The sequence below is a fragment of the Giraffa tippelskirchi genome, chromosome 9 (assembly GCF_054371585.1).
Source record: "Giraffa tippelskirchi isolate mGirTip1 chromosome 9, T2T-mGirTip1v1.2.pri, whole genome shotgun sequence".
NCBI classification, from domain to species: Eukaryota; Metazoa; Chordata; class Mammalia; order Artiodactyla; family Giraffidae; genus Giraffa; species Giraffa tippelskirchi.
In genome coordinates, this window is record NC_137283.1 from 112,706,641 (window position 1) to 112,721,658 (window position 15,018).

At 38.3% G+C, this 15,018-nt stretch overlaps 1 long non-coding RNA gene across 1 annotated transcript in view; it reads left to right on the forward strand.

Annotated features, from left to right (window-relative positions):
• Nucleotides 1-14,583, forward strand: part of LOC145521165 (uncharacterized) — a 110,669-nt gene extending 96,086 nt beyond the window's left edge. Inside the window, exon 4 of the long non-coding RNA XR_014065188.1 lies at nt 12,145-14,583. This is a non-coding gene — a long non-coding RNA (uncharacterized LOC145521165). The remainder of the gene's footprint in view (nt 1-12,144) is intronic.
• Nucleotides 14,584-15,018: the final 435 nt, after the last annotated feature.

Sequence of the window (15,018 nt, forward strand, 5' to 3'; positions counted from 1 at the left end):
TTCATTCTTAGTCTATGATCTTGGTGCCTATTTTAAGGAGAAAACTGAGGCCAACCGATGCTTTTTCTTAGCTTCCTTACTTATACTGTCTTTAAATATATCCAGTCTCTGAGTTATGGTGTTTTGGCCTGTCCAATAGTTATCCCATCCAAATAGATATTTCATTACTTTTATCATTTGCCTTTTTCCTGTCTTTTTCCCTTTATCATCCCTCTCTCTCCTATATCCTAAAATAATCTCCTCTGTTGGCTTCTCTTTGACTATAAACATGCTTGTGTCTCACATCTAAGAATAAAATACCCAAACAATACAAACAAAGTGAAGATACTCATTTTGTATCTGACAGCACCACCTGATTTTTTTTTTAACCTTCTCATACGTTTTTCCCCCAAAGAAAATCCCAAACTCACTCTCTCTCTTACTTTACTTCTCACACTATTTATGATGCACTACAATCAGGTTGCAGTTTCTGATTGTCAAATCCAATGGAGATATACTCGTTCTTATTTTAGCCTTCGCTTTGTTGAATCTTTGCGACCCAATGGACTATAGCTTGGAGAAGGCAGTGGCACCCTACTCTAGTACTCTTGCCTGGAAAATCCCATTGACAGTGGAGCCTGGTGGGCTGCAGTCCATGGGGTCGCTAAGAGTCGGACATGACTGAGCGACTTCACTTTCACTTTTCCCTTTCATGCACTGGAAAAGGAAATGGCAACCCACTCCAGTGTTCTTGCCTGGAGAATCCCAGGGACGGCGGAGCCTGGTGGGCTGCCATCTATGGGGTTGCACAGAGTCGGACACAACTGAAGCAATTTAGCAGCAGCAGCAGGACTATAACTTGCCAGGCTTCTCTGTCCATGGAATTCTCCAGGCCAGAATACTGGAGTTGGTAGCCATTTACTTCTCCAGGGGAGCTTCCTGACCAAGGGAGCAAACTCAGGTCTCCCTCATTGCAGGCAGATTCTTTACCACCTGAGCTACCAAGGAGGCCTTCAATTCAGTTCACTTAAGTAACTCAGTCATGTCCAACTCTTTGTGGCCCCATGGACAGTAGCACGCCAGGCTTCACTGTGTATCACCAACTCCTGGAGATTACTCAAACTCATGTCCATAGACTCAATGATGCCATCAAACCATCTCATCCTCGGTCATCTCCTTCTCATCCCACCTGCAATCTTTCCCAGCATCAGGGTCTTTTGCAATGAATCAGTTCTTTGCATCAGGTGGCCAGAGTATTGGAGTTTCAGCTTCAGCATCAGTCCTTCCAATGAATATTCAGGATTGATTTCCTTTTGGATGGACTGGTTTGATCTCCTTGCAGTGCAAGGGACTCTCAAGAGTCTTCTCCAATACCACAATTCAAAAGCATCAATTCTTTGACGCTCAGCTTTATTTATGGTCCAAGTCTCACATCTATACATGATTACTGGAAAAATCATAACTTTAACTAATGGGCCTTTAGTTGGCAAAATAATGTCTGTACTTTTTAATATGCTGTCTAGTTTGGTCATAGCTTTTCTTCCAAGGAGCAAGCATCTTTTAATTTCATGGCTGCTGAAACCATCTGCAATGATTTTGCAGCCCAAGAAAATAAAGTCTGTTACTGTTTCCACTGTTTCCCCATTTATTTGCCATGAAGCGATGGGACCAGATGCCATAATCTTAGTTTTCTGAATGTTGTGCTCTACACCAACTTTTTCACTCTCCTCTTTCACTTTCATCAAGAGGCTCTTTAGTTCTTCACTTTCTGCCATAAGGGTGGTGTCATCTGCATATCTGAGGTTATTGATATTTCTCCTGGAAATCTTGATTCCAACTTGTGCTTCATCCAGCCCAGCACTTCTCTGATGTACTCTGCATATAAGTTAAGTAGCAGGGTGACAATACACGCCTTGACGTACCCCTTTCCCAATTTGGAGCCAGTCTGTTGTTCCATGTCCAGTTCTAACTTTTGCTTCTTGACCTGCATACAGATTTTCAGGAGGCAGGTCGAGTAGTCTGATATTCCCATCTCTTGAAGAATTTTCCACAGCTTGTTGTGATCCACACAGTCAAAGGCTTTGGTGTAGTCAATAAAGCAGAAGTAGGTGTTTCTCTGGAACTCTCTTGCTTTTTCGATGATCCAACAGGTGTTGGCAACTTTATCTCTGGTTCCTCTGCCTTTTCTAAATCCAGCTTGAACATCTGGAATTTCACAGTTCATGTACTGTTGAAACCTAGCTTGGAGAATTTTGAACATTACTCTGCTAAGCATGTGAGATGAGTGCAATTGTCTGGTATTTTGAACATCCTTTGGCATTGCCTTTCTTTGGGATTGGAATCAAAACTGACCTTTTCCAGTCCTGTGGCCACTGCTGAGTTTTCCAAATTTTCTGGCATATTGAGTGCAGCACTATCACAGCATCATCTTTCAGGATTTGAAATAGCTCAACTAGAATTCCATCACCTCCACTAGCTTTGTTTGTAGTGATGCTTCCTAAGGTCCACCTGACTTCACATTCCAGGATGTCTGGATCTATGTGAGTGATCACACACCCACCACATTGTGGTTATCTAGGTCATCAAGATCTTTTTTAAATAGTTCCTATGTGTATTCTTGCAACCTCTTCTTAATATCTTTTGCTTCTGTTAGGTTCATACCATTTCTGTCCTTTATTGTGCCCATCTTTGGATGACATGTACCCTTGGTATCTCTAATTTTCTTGAAGAGATCTCTAGTCTTTCCCATTCTGTTGTTTTCCTCTATTTCTTTGCATTGACCACTGAGGAAGGCTTTCTTATCTCTCCTTGCTATTCTTTGGAACTCTGCATTCAGATGCTTATATCTTTCCTTTTTACCTTTGCCTTTCTCTTCTTTTCCTTTCTCAGCTATTTTTAAGTCCTCTTCAGACAACCATTTTGCATTTTACTTTAGCCTAAATGAAAGTAACTGCTCTTTTCTTTTTAGAATTTTTCACTTGCAAGCAACACATATCAACCTCAGGGAAAGATATCACACAAAAAGTTGGGAGACTTGGGAAGTAAACTCAGAAATGGACAAATATTGAGGCTACCAAATGGATTTGTGAGGTCACCACTTACAGATTGAATAAGGGTGGATATTAGTTTTTCCTGATTTTGAATCATAGAATCTTAGTGCCAAGATTCAAAGACTTGAGAAAAGAAATCCAGCTAGTCTGTTTATGTCATTGATCCTATTTTTCACTGGTCAAGTCTTGCCTGAGTCTTAGTGACCCCTTGGACTGTAGCATACCAGGCTTCCCAGTCTTTCACCATCTCATGGAGTTTCATCAAACTCATATCCATTGAATCAATGATGCCATCCCATCATTTTATCCTCTGTTTTCCTCTTCTCTTCCTGCTTTCAATCTTTCCTAGCATCAGAGTCTTTTCCAATATGTTAGCTCTTCACATCAGGTGGTCAAAGTATTGGAGCTTTAGCATCAGTCCTTCCAGTGAATAATCAGAGTTGATTTCCTTTAGGATTGACTGGTTTGAACTCCTTGCTGTCTAAGGGACTTTCAAGAATCTTCTCCAACACCACAATTTGAAAGCATCAGTTCTATGGTGCTCAGCCTTTTTTATGGTCCAACTCTCACATCTGTACATGACTACTGGAAAAACCATAGCTTACTCTATGAAACTTTGTTGGTAAAGTGATGCCTCTGTCCTGTTCTCCATGTTGGGCAGAGAAGCTAAATGCAAACAATATTCCTTAAAATTTCCATTACTTGATAGTCTACTGATTCTCTTACTTCTTTCTCTGTCTCCCACTTGCATTCTGATATTCTCATTGATTTCCTGTTTTCCCACCATAAGTGTGAATGTGACCTTGTGGCTTTGTTCTTTTCATCCTCTTAATCATCCTGTGTAATACTATTGTAGCAGTTATTGTTGTGACTTTATCTCAGTTGACTACTTTTTATTAAATCTTTTCTGTGGATAGGTATAATGCTAAGTGCTTTATAAGAACTATATGAAACTTTATGAGATTTGGGATTATAATCCACATTTTATAAAGGAGAAAACTGGGATTCATGGAGACTAAGCAATGTTTCCCAGTCTTTACTGAAATTGGAAATTCAATTCTCTAAAAGTCAGATGCTCTTAGTCATTTGTGTACTGTTAATGCCCCCAATACATTTCAAACCAAGCTTTGTCAACCACCTATTTGACCTTTCCTCTTATTCTTTGCTTTTCAGAGAGACATTTAAAATGAAATTTATCATTCTTTATTCTCCTGTTTGGTGGTTCTAATGACTACTAGATTATAAAAGTTGGTATTGTGATAATGGTGATGGGGAAGGACAATCATCATCCCTTCACTTTATGCCAATTAACAAATGGTTCCCCCTCCGTAGTTGTTACCATTGACTCTCATCATTTGCAACCAAAGTGTTACACCAGCTTCTAAATTTGGATTATTCTTGCCTCATAACCATATCCCTCAAATCTATCATCCATCCATATAGGGTGTTTATAACACTATACTAATTATGCTATTTTTCTGTTTAAAGTACTCACTTGGCTTACTGTGTCCTATAGGATAAAGTCCAAATTCCTCAGCACTGACCAGAGCTTTTTTGATTTGACCCCATTTACTTCTCCCACCTCATCTCTTAAGTCCATGTGAACTAATCCCATGCTTCTGAAATATTTAGGTGTGCATGTTGTTGTGGTTCAGTCACTAAGTAATGTCCAACTCTTTGTGACCCGATGGACTGCAGCATGCCAAGCTTCCCTATACTTCACTGTCTCCCAGAGTTTGCCCAACTCATGTCATTGAGTCCATGATGCCACCCCATCATCTTTCCCTTTGTTGCCCTTCTTCTCCTGCCCTCAATCTTTCCCAGCATCAGGGTCTTTTCCAATGAGTTGACACTTCGCATCAGGGGGCCAAAGTATTGGAGCTTCAGCATCAATCCTTTCAATGAATATTCAGTGTTTATTTCTTTTAGATTGACTGGTTTGACCTCTTTGCTGTCCAAGGGACTCTCAAAATTCTCCAGCACTACAATTCGAAACCATCAATTCTTCAGTGCTTGGCCTTCTTTATGGTCCAACTCTCACATCCATACATGATTACTGGAAAAACCATAGCTTTGACTAGATGGACCTTTGTTAGCAAAGTAATGTCTCTGCTTTTTAATATGCTGTCTAGGTTTTTCATAGTTTTTCTTCCAAGGAGCAAGCGTCTTGATGATTTTGGAGCCCAAGAAAATAAAATCTGTCACTGTTTCCACTTTTTTCCCCAATCTATTTGCCATGAAGTGATGGGACCAAATGCCATGATCTTAGTTTTTTTAATGTTGTTTTAAGCCAGCTTTTTCACTCTCCTCTTTCACCCTCATAAGATGCTATTTAGTTTGTCTTCACTTTCTGCTATTAGAATGGTATCAATTGCATAGGAACCCTCATCCCTATGACTGTAAGGAGGTAAAGCCAGTCAGTCCAAAAGGAAATCAATCCTGAATATTCATTAGAAAGACTGATGCTGAACCTGAAGCTCCAATATTTCAGCCACCTTATTCAAAGAGCTGACTCGTTAGAAAAGACCCTATCAGTAATCAGTAACTCAGAGAAACTTAGATGTATATTAGATAATGAAATTTAAGATGATGTATACTGTAATCAGAGTCATACAGAGTACATTTCAGGAAAGTAGATATGAATTGATAGGTTTGAGTGATTTCTAATTTGTTTTTACAATATAACCACATAAGCTCAAGTTTGCAAACAACTTTAAGCATTATCTAGAAATCTCTTGTAAACTAGCTCATTGTGATTACCTGAGAACATCAATTATGACATCAGTAGGTTAAGGAGAATATACATGGAATGCAAATTGCGTTACAATGTAAAGTATTCTCAATTTTTTTTCTTTACCTGATTAACTTAGGAATTGGAGCATTTCTGGACAATTTTGAAATACACACAGCTTCTTAAGTAAAATCTTTCAGGAACCAGCAGTTATGCCAGAGTCCAAGTTACACAGGAGTTACACTGTTGAGAAGAGCAGACAGCTCTCTACTTGTTTCCTGGTGTCACTGTAACAAATCAGCCCACACGTGGCAACTTTTAAAATCCAGGAGTTTGCTGTCAGAAGTTTTAAATTGGTATAACTGAGCTCAGCAGGTGTGAATTCTTCTTGGAGGCCCTAGCATGAATCCATGTCCTTGTTTTATCAGGCTTCTAGAAGCTGCCCACATTTCTTGGCTTGTGACCCCTTGCACCAGCTTCAGAGCTAGCCATGTAGTGTCTTCAAACTTTTCCAATTTCTGCTTCTATAGTCACATCTCTCTTTCTGACTCTGACTCTCCTGATCCTTTGTATTCCTCAGAAGGACTCTTAGGATTATGTTGAGTCCACCTGGATAATCAGGATAATCTCCCTACCTCAAGATCATTAATTTAATCACATTGGGAAAATCCCTCTTGCCATGTAGGGTAACATAACTTGTCCATGCTAGGATGTGAATGTCTTTGGACCCATTATTCAGACTCTCCAATAAAACTGTGATACTGGCTATCTCTTTGCTCTAAAAATGTGGAGCGCTGAAGTTGTTGTGATTGTTTAGATTGCAAAACAAGAATAATCCTTATACTTTATAGCTAGAAATGCAAGAGGATAGTATGGAACTTAAAAAGATGAGGGAGGACTAGGGATAGAGAGACAACTGTGCAAGAAGAATCTGTGAGAGAGAGTTAGCAAAACAAAAGTTGTGAGAGAACAGATAGGAAAAGATAAATTGAGCTAACACCCAATTAACTGAAGAATTCCATTATTAAGAGAAATGCATTTATAGGAGCCACAATTCAGCTGAGGCGTTACTTGTATTTAACAATTTCACAGAGGCCCTCCATGTAGAAGAACTGTAGCAACAGAAAGTGTCAGAGCTGAAAAAGACCTTCAGACTTTCTGGTATAACTTTACAAAGAATATATTGAGGTCTTCAGCTGCAAAACATTAAGAAAAGTTTCAGTTCCTTGGTACTAAATGGAGAATTTAAACCCAAATATCCTGATTTAAAGTTTGTGACTCTTGCCACATTCTCCTCTAAGAATTCTTTTCTCTCGCAGTAGGAAATAAAACTTTCTTTTCCTTAGGAAATTAAAAAAAAAATTCTGTAACAAAAAAATTTTCTGGCACTTTTCTTTCTGAGTTGTATAGAAAAATCATCTTTCTTCATTTACAGAGAAGCTTGAGCTAGATTTGGCCATGATTTTCATATCACATAATATCATCTTATATTCAAACCACTGTGTGGGTTTGAATGTACTTTGACATTTCACATAATATTGCCCTTGTTTCTAAGAATGATACTGTGGGGCTTTTAGGTAGAGCAGGGAGTTTTGTATGTACAAAGACAAGCTCATTAGAAGCAGAGTCAGGGCCAGACACCTTGGTGATTTTTGGGTTTTGTGATTTTAGTTGAATCTCTCAGCCAGTTGGTAGATTAGTGTTCTCATTTGTGGTACAATGGCAGTGCATTTTGTCCTACCAAGTAGGGAAATTATAAGAATGAAATGTATTACATGGGAACACCCTTTAATAAAAATGTTACATCCTTTGTAACAAACGCAATGTGCTGACAGTTCAAGTACTTCTAACATGAGCAAGACATAACATAACACTGGTGGGTTATACTGGATGACTGAACAAAATTTACAACTGGGTTGTTTTTCACATAAAATTTCTTGTGTGCATTTAGAGAAAACTGCATCAGTTCTTAATAAATTCAAAGTAACAAACTATATCTAGTGTTTACTGAGTTTTTACTTTGTTCCAGGCCATGTGCCTACCAATATATGCTTGTTCTTGATCACTAAATACTAAATGATCAAATCTGATCTTTGACAAACCAGATCTATGTGACACAAAACCAATGAGTTCAATTACTAACTCCCTCAGGCGCTCGAAATATTGTGCAAGGAAGAATGTGGCAGAGCAAGTGGTCTGGCACATGGTGAGCTTTCCCCACCCTGTTGGCCTGCAGCCAGTTTTCTTTGCTTGTTCTCTGTGAAGCTGTTTCAATGATAAACCAGGAAGAGCAGTTAGCTGAAGACTGTTGGCTAAATAAATGTGATGTTGACTAAAGCACTAGCTTCCATTTCAATATTTGGGCTTATTTTCCCAGACTAAGCCCTAAAATTCCTGACTGTATTAGAGTCTGAAGAGACGAAGGTCCATATGAACACTATTCTGTGTTAGGCTCTATGCTGAAGATTTCAAAATATTTCCTCCTAATATCTTTACAGTGCTTCTCTGACATAGGTACTATTATTATCCTCATTTATCTGGTGTGGGTAATGAAGCTTGGCAGGATTTAGGGTCTTGCTGAGGGTCACTCAGCTGGTAGGCATCGCGCTCACATAGTCTGACTTCATAGCTGGACATGCTTAGTCATGAAGTATCTCTACTAGTGACACGTTCCCCTAAGATGTATTAGGGGAACGAGTGCCAACTAAACCACAAGTAGTTATCTCATACATTACCATATGTGACATTTAAACTCCAGGACTTCTTCTTTCTTTAGAATTTGTAGGTTATTTCTCTGAATCTTATACTCAATGAGTTTCAAATTAAAATCCACAGAGTGAGTTGTCACCATCATTATTATTGTTATTATTTTTATAAGAGGTTAGAGGTTTTAAAAGAAATCATTAGAGGTTTTAAAAGAAAAAAAAACAAGTTTTATACTTGATTCATGAAGCAGCACAAAACTGCAATTGTAGCTATATGGAAATAGAAAAAAATAATAGATATTATTTTTCAAAGTGTTTTAATATCTGTCCAAGCTCTATTTTTCAACAATATTACCCATTACTGTCATCACTTTTAGAATTTGATTTTTAATTAGGATTTTAATAGGACATAATATATTGATTATTCAGTTCCTTATTTGAGACTCAAAAATACAGCTTAGTTCTCCTAACATTTGAGTTGAAACTTTCACAAAACCAATAGGTGCAGGAAATTTAGAAAAAAATTTCTGTAAGATGCCAAAGAAACAGGTGATTTTCAAAATTATAGAGCTGTTAGGTAAAACTACTTTCAATATCAATACATGAAAGCTATGAGAAAATATACCAAGTGTAAGTTGGTATCTTTTTTATCTTTTTTACACAGCTTGAAATGTGGGATCAGATGATTGAATATCTTTCCTTTATAGCAAAGTCATTTCTTACTATTTTGAGGTTTTGAAACTTTGATTTTTCAGGAATAACAACCAGATGAGAAATGAAGATACCAAAAAAGTAACAGTGATAATGATATAAACTTCAGTCTAGAAACATAACTTGAAAATGATAAATTTTATCCTTGAAATAATAAATTTGAAAAATAAGATCTACTACTCAAATCTCAATTTGTTGTTAACAGTGAAAAACTGGGATTGGTTCAAGGTTCAGGGATCACATCTCTGGAAAGGTAAACTTTAAATCCAGGCCTTAAATAATTCATTACAGTAAAATTCTAAAGAATATAAACTCATTATCAAAGATCACTTGTTACATAAAGAAAAAGATGACAAGAGTAAGAGTCATTTAAATAATACCTCAGCAATATCTGCAGATCCTGAAATTTTAGTCAGGGAATATAGAATATAAAATCATGTTTAGTATATTTAAAGAAATGAAGAAATATATCAATAACTAAAAATCAAGAAGCTGTAAAAATTGAAAGGGTATATTTTTAAAAGAACCAATAGAATTTTGAGAATTTACCAGAAATGCAATATGCTAGATGTTGTTTAGTCACTAAGTCATATCCGACTCTTTGCAACTCCATGGACTGCAGCATACCAGGGCTCCTTGTCCCTCACTATCCCCTGGAGTTTGCCCAAGTTCATGTCCATTGAATTAGTGATGCTATCCGACCATCTCATCCTCCTCTTCTGCCATCTTCTTTTCCTTTTTCCTTCAGTCTTTCCCAGCATCAGGGTCATTTCCAGTGAGTTAGCTCTTTGCATTAGGTGGCCAAAGAATTGGGGCTTCAGCTTCGGCATCAGTCCTTCCCATGAGTAATCATGATTGATTTTCGTTAGGACTGACTGACTGGTTTTGTCTCCTTGCTGTCCAAGAGACTCTCAAAAGTCTTCTCTACCACCACAGTTCCAAAGAATCAGTTCTTCAGCACTCAGTCTTTTTTATGGTCCAACTCTCACATCCATACATGACTACTTGAAAAACCATAGTTTGACTATGTGGACCTTTGTAGGTAAAGTGATGTCTTTGTTTTTTAATACACTGTCTAGGTTTGTCATAGCTTTCCTTCCAAGAAGCAAGTGTCTTCTAATTTCATGGCTGCAGTCATGCTAGATGGCTGTAGTTTATGCCAGATAAACAGTAATTAAACATGGATAGATAGAGAATTAGTAAACTGGTAGACATAAACATAGAATTTAAACCACAGAGTAAATGAGAGGTGGAAATTATGAAACACAATGAGATAGAAAGAGATTATTTAGTATACAACTATTTAGAGCTTTAGAAGGAGGAAAATCATGTAAAAATACAGAATATGTACTTGTAAAATCTATATCTATAGACATACAAATTGGATTTATCACAGATCTGAAAAAGTATTTTATCATTTGAAAACCTTTGTTCTTCACTATAGCAATAGACTAAAATAGAAAAGAGAAAAGGAAAAAAAACACATGATTATCACAGAAGACACCAAGTATTCACTCTAATAACAATGACAGTATATTGTTTTAATAAACTTGTAAGACAGGAAGGCCTGGCGTGCTGCAGTTCGCGGGGTCGCAAAGAGTTGGACACGACTGAGCGACTGAACTGAACTGAACTGAACATTAAATGACATAATTGTGGCAGAAACAAACCAGGGTTATTGTAATCATATTAAAAACTCTAGAAGTTACCGTTGTTGGCTTTGGCTTAGTTGTTCAAAACTGTTGGGATAAGAAACTTTGCAAGTCTCCTAGACTTTCCCTTATGTGTGAAAGGTAGTGTCTCCAACTCCAGGGAATTGAGAGGGGAGGAGTTAAAGGTTAAGAAGATGCCAGATCTTCCTTTTTGCCTAACTGCAAGCTTCTTTCTTACACAGAGACAAGCTGAGAGGGAGGGGAAGTCAAAACTTTTAATTAAATTTTGACTTTGATAATTACACATGACTAGACATTTTACACAGTGAAATGAAACTGTAACTTACAGTTTCCATTAAGTCATAGCATCTATCAGAATTTTTCACATTCTCTCTTGGGAAGTAGTAAAATCACACAGAAGATTTAAAGTGACATGGAAAGACAGAAATGAGGTGACTTTGTGTTTACTTCCACTGTTCATGCATGTTCAACATAATGATACACCACAGAGCAGTGCAAATCAGTGAACCAAAATCACATGTGTCAACATAAATGAACTCATGAACATGATAATGTCAAGTGAAAAAAAAGAGGAAGAATGAAAAATAGGTACAATGCTAGAATTCCAGAAATAGATACAATTAAAACTAGATCAGGAAAACAGCATTTAGTTGGAATATATTGTATGTGAATGGAAAGTTAACAAACTGGGAGTTTTCAGACCCAAAACTGATGTGACGCTCAGAGGTATGACATTATAGAATGGCTTCTAAAGTGAAAATGAGGAGGTTGTTTCAGCTTTACAATGATTGGTTAATTCAGTGGAGTTTCTGGATAGCAGGGACTTAGTTAAAAGTGATTATCTTATACTATCTTCAGAAGATGTCTTAAATTTATTTTATAATTATCAGAGGCATTTGCAAAAAGTAACCTTTTTTTTTCTTCATGAGATAAACTAGAGTTGGTTCTGCTTACAGGGGTTAAATAATTTTTTCTGCTCATGGAATTTTCAAGTTTTGTCTCTATTTTATATTTTATTTTAACAAAAGTATGATAGATTTTTAAAATATTTTATAGTATCAAGAACTATAATACATTTGCTTTGATGTCTATATATACATGGGAAAGGTATAGAACTATGAATGAGCCATAAACATCAAATTTGGAACACAGATTACATGAGTCACTAGAGATGTATCAGGACAAAGTACATGAGGACTTTTATATTTTAAGTTAACTTCTCTTAAACTGAGCAGTGAGTACTTTAGTACTCATAGAATAATTCTTTTTACGTATTTATTTTTTTGTTTCATAAGTCTTCTACAAGAGCAGCAAATAAATTTCCAGCTTGAAAGAATTGAGAGACTACATCTTTTAAAAATGAATTGAAGGAGAACAAGATGTCAGAGGAGTAGGTGGATGTGGAGTACATCTCTCTCCATGGATACATCAGGAATATACCTTCAGATACAGAAGTGCATGCAGAACACCAGCTGAGAGAGGACAGGAGTACCTGACCAGTGGAAAAGTATATAGAACCACACAAAACTCAGTAGGATGAAGGAAGTGGGGGAAAAACAGGAGTGTTAGTAGGACTGGCTCTGCCCTCGGAAGGTGGCGGAACTGAAGCAGGGATCCAATCCCCACATCAGGGCAACTGTCCGAGTCAGAGAAGAAACATTTAAGGTTGACAGTGAAAGAGCTGATCTGTGGCAGCCTAAATGGAAAGAGAATCAGCCAGTCCTTGCTGCAACCATACATAACTGGACAGGAACACTGGTCCACAGGAGCTGGGAGCTGGAGTTTGGGGATTGTGGAGCAGTCCTGGAGTGAGGGCTGCTGTTGACTGCAGAGAGATGGGTTGAGGGGATGTGAGGGAGGAGATCATAGTGGGAAATGCCTGTGGAGGAAAGCCAGGCAGCCATGGAAGCAAGGTGATACTGCTAAGTCACGCATGGTGGTGGGTGGAGCCATCACCATAGCCTCTCTCTCCCCACACGCCAGAATGGGCAGCTGAACAATAGAGAAGCTGGCCCATCAAGTGCCTGATGCACTGAACTGCAGAGTAGGACCCCAGTCAGTGGTACCCCTCTATGTACCTGATGAGCTGAACAATAGAGAAGGACCCCAGGCAAGGGAGCCCTCTAAGTGCCTGAACAGGCCAAGCTACAGAGAAAGACTGGTCAAAGAGGCCTTCTGAGTGCCAGCTACAAGAGGCTTAAAAAAAGACTCTGATAGGGCCACAACTCCTGTGGCAGAGGCAGACTGTGTCCCTGCACACTTGGTGCCACCAGGGTCCCCGCACGCCAAGCAGCTGCTCCAACTTCATGCTTAACTCTCACTGGGGCAGAGCTGCCACAGGCAAAAGAAGTCTTACATCACATCTATGCACTTAGGGTTGCTTCAGTCATGTCCAACTCTCTGTGACCCTGTAGACTGGCCTGCCAGGATTCTCTGTCAGGGAGGAGGGTTCTCCAGGCAAGAATACTGGGGCATATTGGTCAATAATGGTTGCCATACCCTTCTAGAGCACTATATTTTCTGCTGCCCTAGCCACCAAACCCCTGAGTACTTGGTGCTGCCAGAACCCCTGTGACCCAAGCAGCTGCACCACCTCCACACCTGGCCCTCACAGGGGCAAACCCAAGTCCTCCAGGGCAGCCTCAGGAGCAAACCCCAGTGGACGACATACATGTAGAGGTGGAAATAAAACCACAATTTAAACCCAGGGGCTGTATGGCTAAGGAGGAAGACCCAAAACCTTCCCACCAGCTGTACAAGCTACAGATTAAATCCACATGATCAACTAGGCAGACCCTGTGTCTATGGAATATATAAAAGGTCACCGAGAGCTCCCACAAAAGAAAACACACTAGTTTTGAGAGCTGTGGACATTGGAGGCAAGAAAATATAGGAGTAGGACCAGATTAGAATCTGAGCTGCCCCCACAGTAGGTCCAGAGATCAGCACAGGGTTGGAGGGCATCCTGGGGAGGTGAGGTGGACTGTGACTCTCAGTGAGGGAAAGGACTCTGACAGCAGTGATTCAAGAAAAACATTTATTATTCTTATTTTTTGACTTGTTCTATAGATTATTTTGGATTCCCCCCCCACCCTTGTTTTCCCCGTTCTTTTGTAGTTGTTGATTTCATTGACACTAAGAAATCCAATTAAGCTTTTGAGCTTTCTGTTTTTTGCTTTTTTTTTTTCTCAGTCACATTTTTTGTTGTTATAAACCTCTGCCTCTATGTTGGGCTTTTGCGGTTCTGTAAAGTTTTCCTTTTGTCTTTCTCCTTCTGTTTTTTTTTTTTTTCTTTTCTTTCTTACAATTTTAATTGTTAATTTTTTAAACCTATTATATTTTTTATACATTTATTCCTTTGTTTTCCTTTCCTACTGTTCTTTTCCACTTGTAGTTAATCTTTAACATATATAAATCTTCTTCATCTACCTCTATTTAACTTTGCATATCTATTCTTTCTTTACTTTCTTTCCCTTCCTCTCAACATATATCTTAGTTTTGTTTTCATTGCTTTATTCCCCACTTAGCACCTTGCTTTAGTTTTGTTTCCCAGTTTGTGCTTCAGTTAGTTTTGTTCTTAACTGGTAAATATAATTTTCAGTTTCCTTTGTTCACTGGGTCAGTCTACTGTACTTTATTTTTGTTGGACTGTTTTGACTTTGTTCGTGGATGTATATGTATATTTTGTATATTCTTTTATTTTAATTATTAAATGGCTAATTTTGTAACTGCCATTTGTCTGGAGTTCATCTTTGGTTTCTCATTTTTGGATATTTGTTTTAATCTCACTTAATGCCATAACAGGCCACTTGTGGAATCTTTGTTCCTGACCAGAGATCAAGCCCTGAGCCTTTGGAGTGGAAGCACTGACTCCAAGACCCTAGACCACCAGAGAACTAACCCTAGGGATTATCAAATAGTGAGAACTCACACAAAGGAAACTACTTGAATACAAAATCTGGCATTACCCAACCACTAGTAGCACCCTGTGCAGGATGCCTCATCTAAATGACAAAATGAAAACAAACCAAATCATCAGCAGACAGGATTACCAACACACTCAGTCTTGCTCATCAGAGGAAAAACAAACAAACAAACAAAAACTCAGCACAAATCTTACCCTATACGAAACTTACACAAACCACTGGACCAATCTTAGGAGGGCAGAA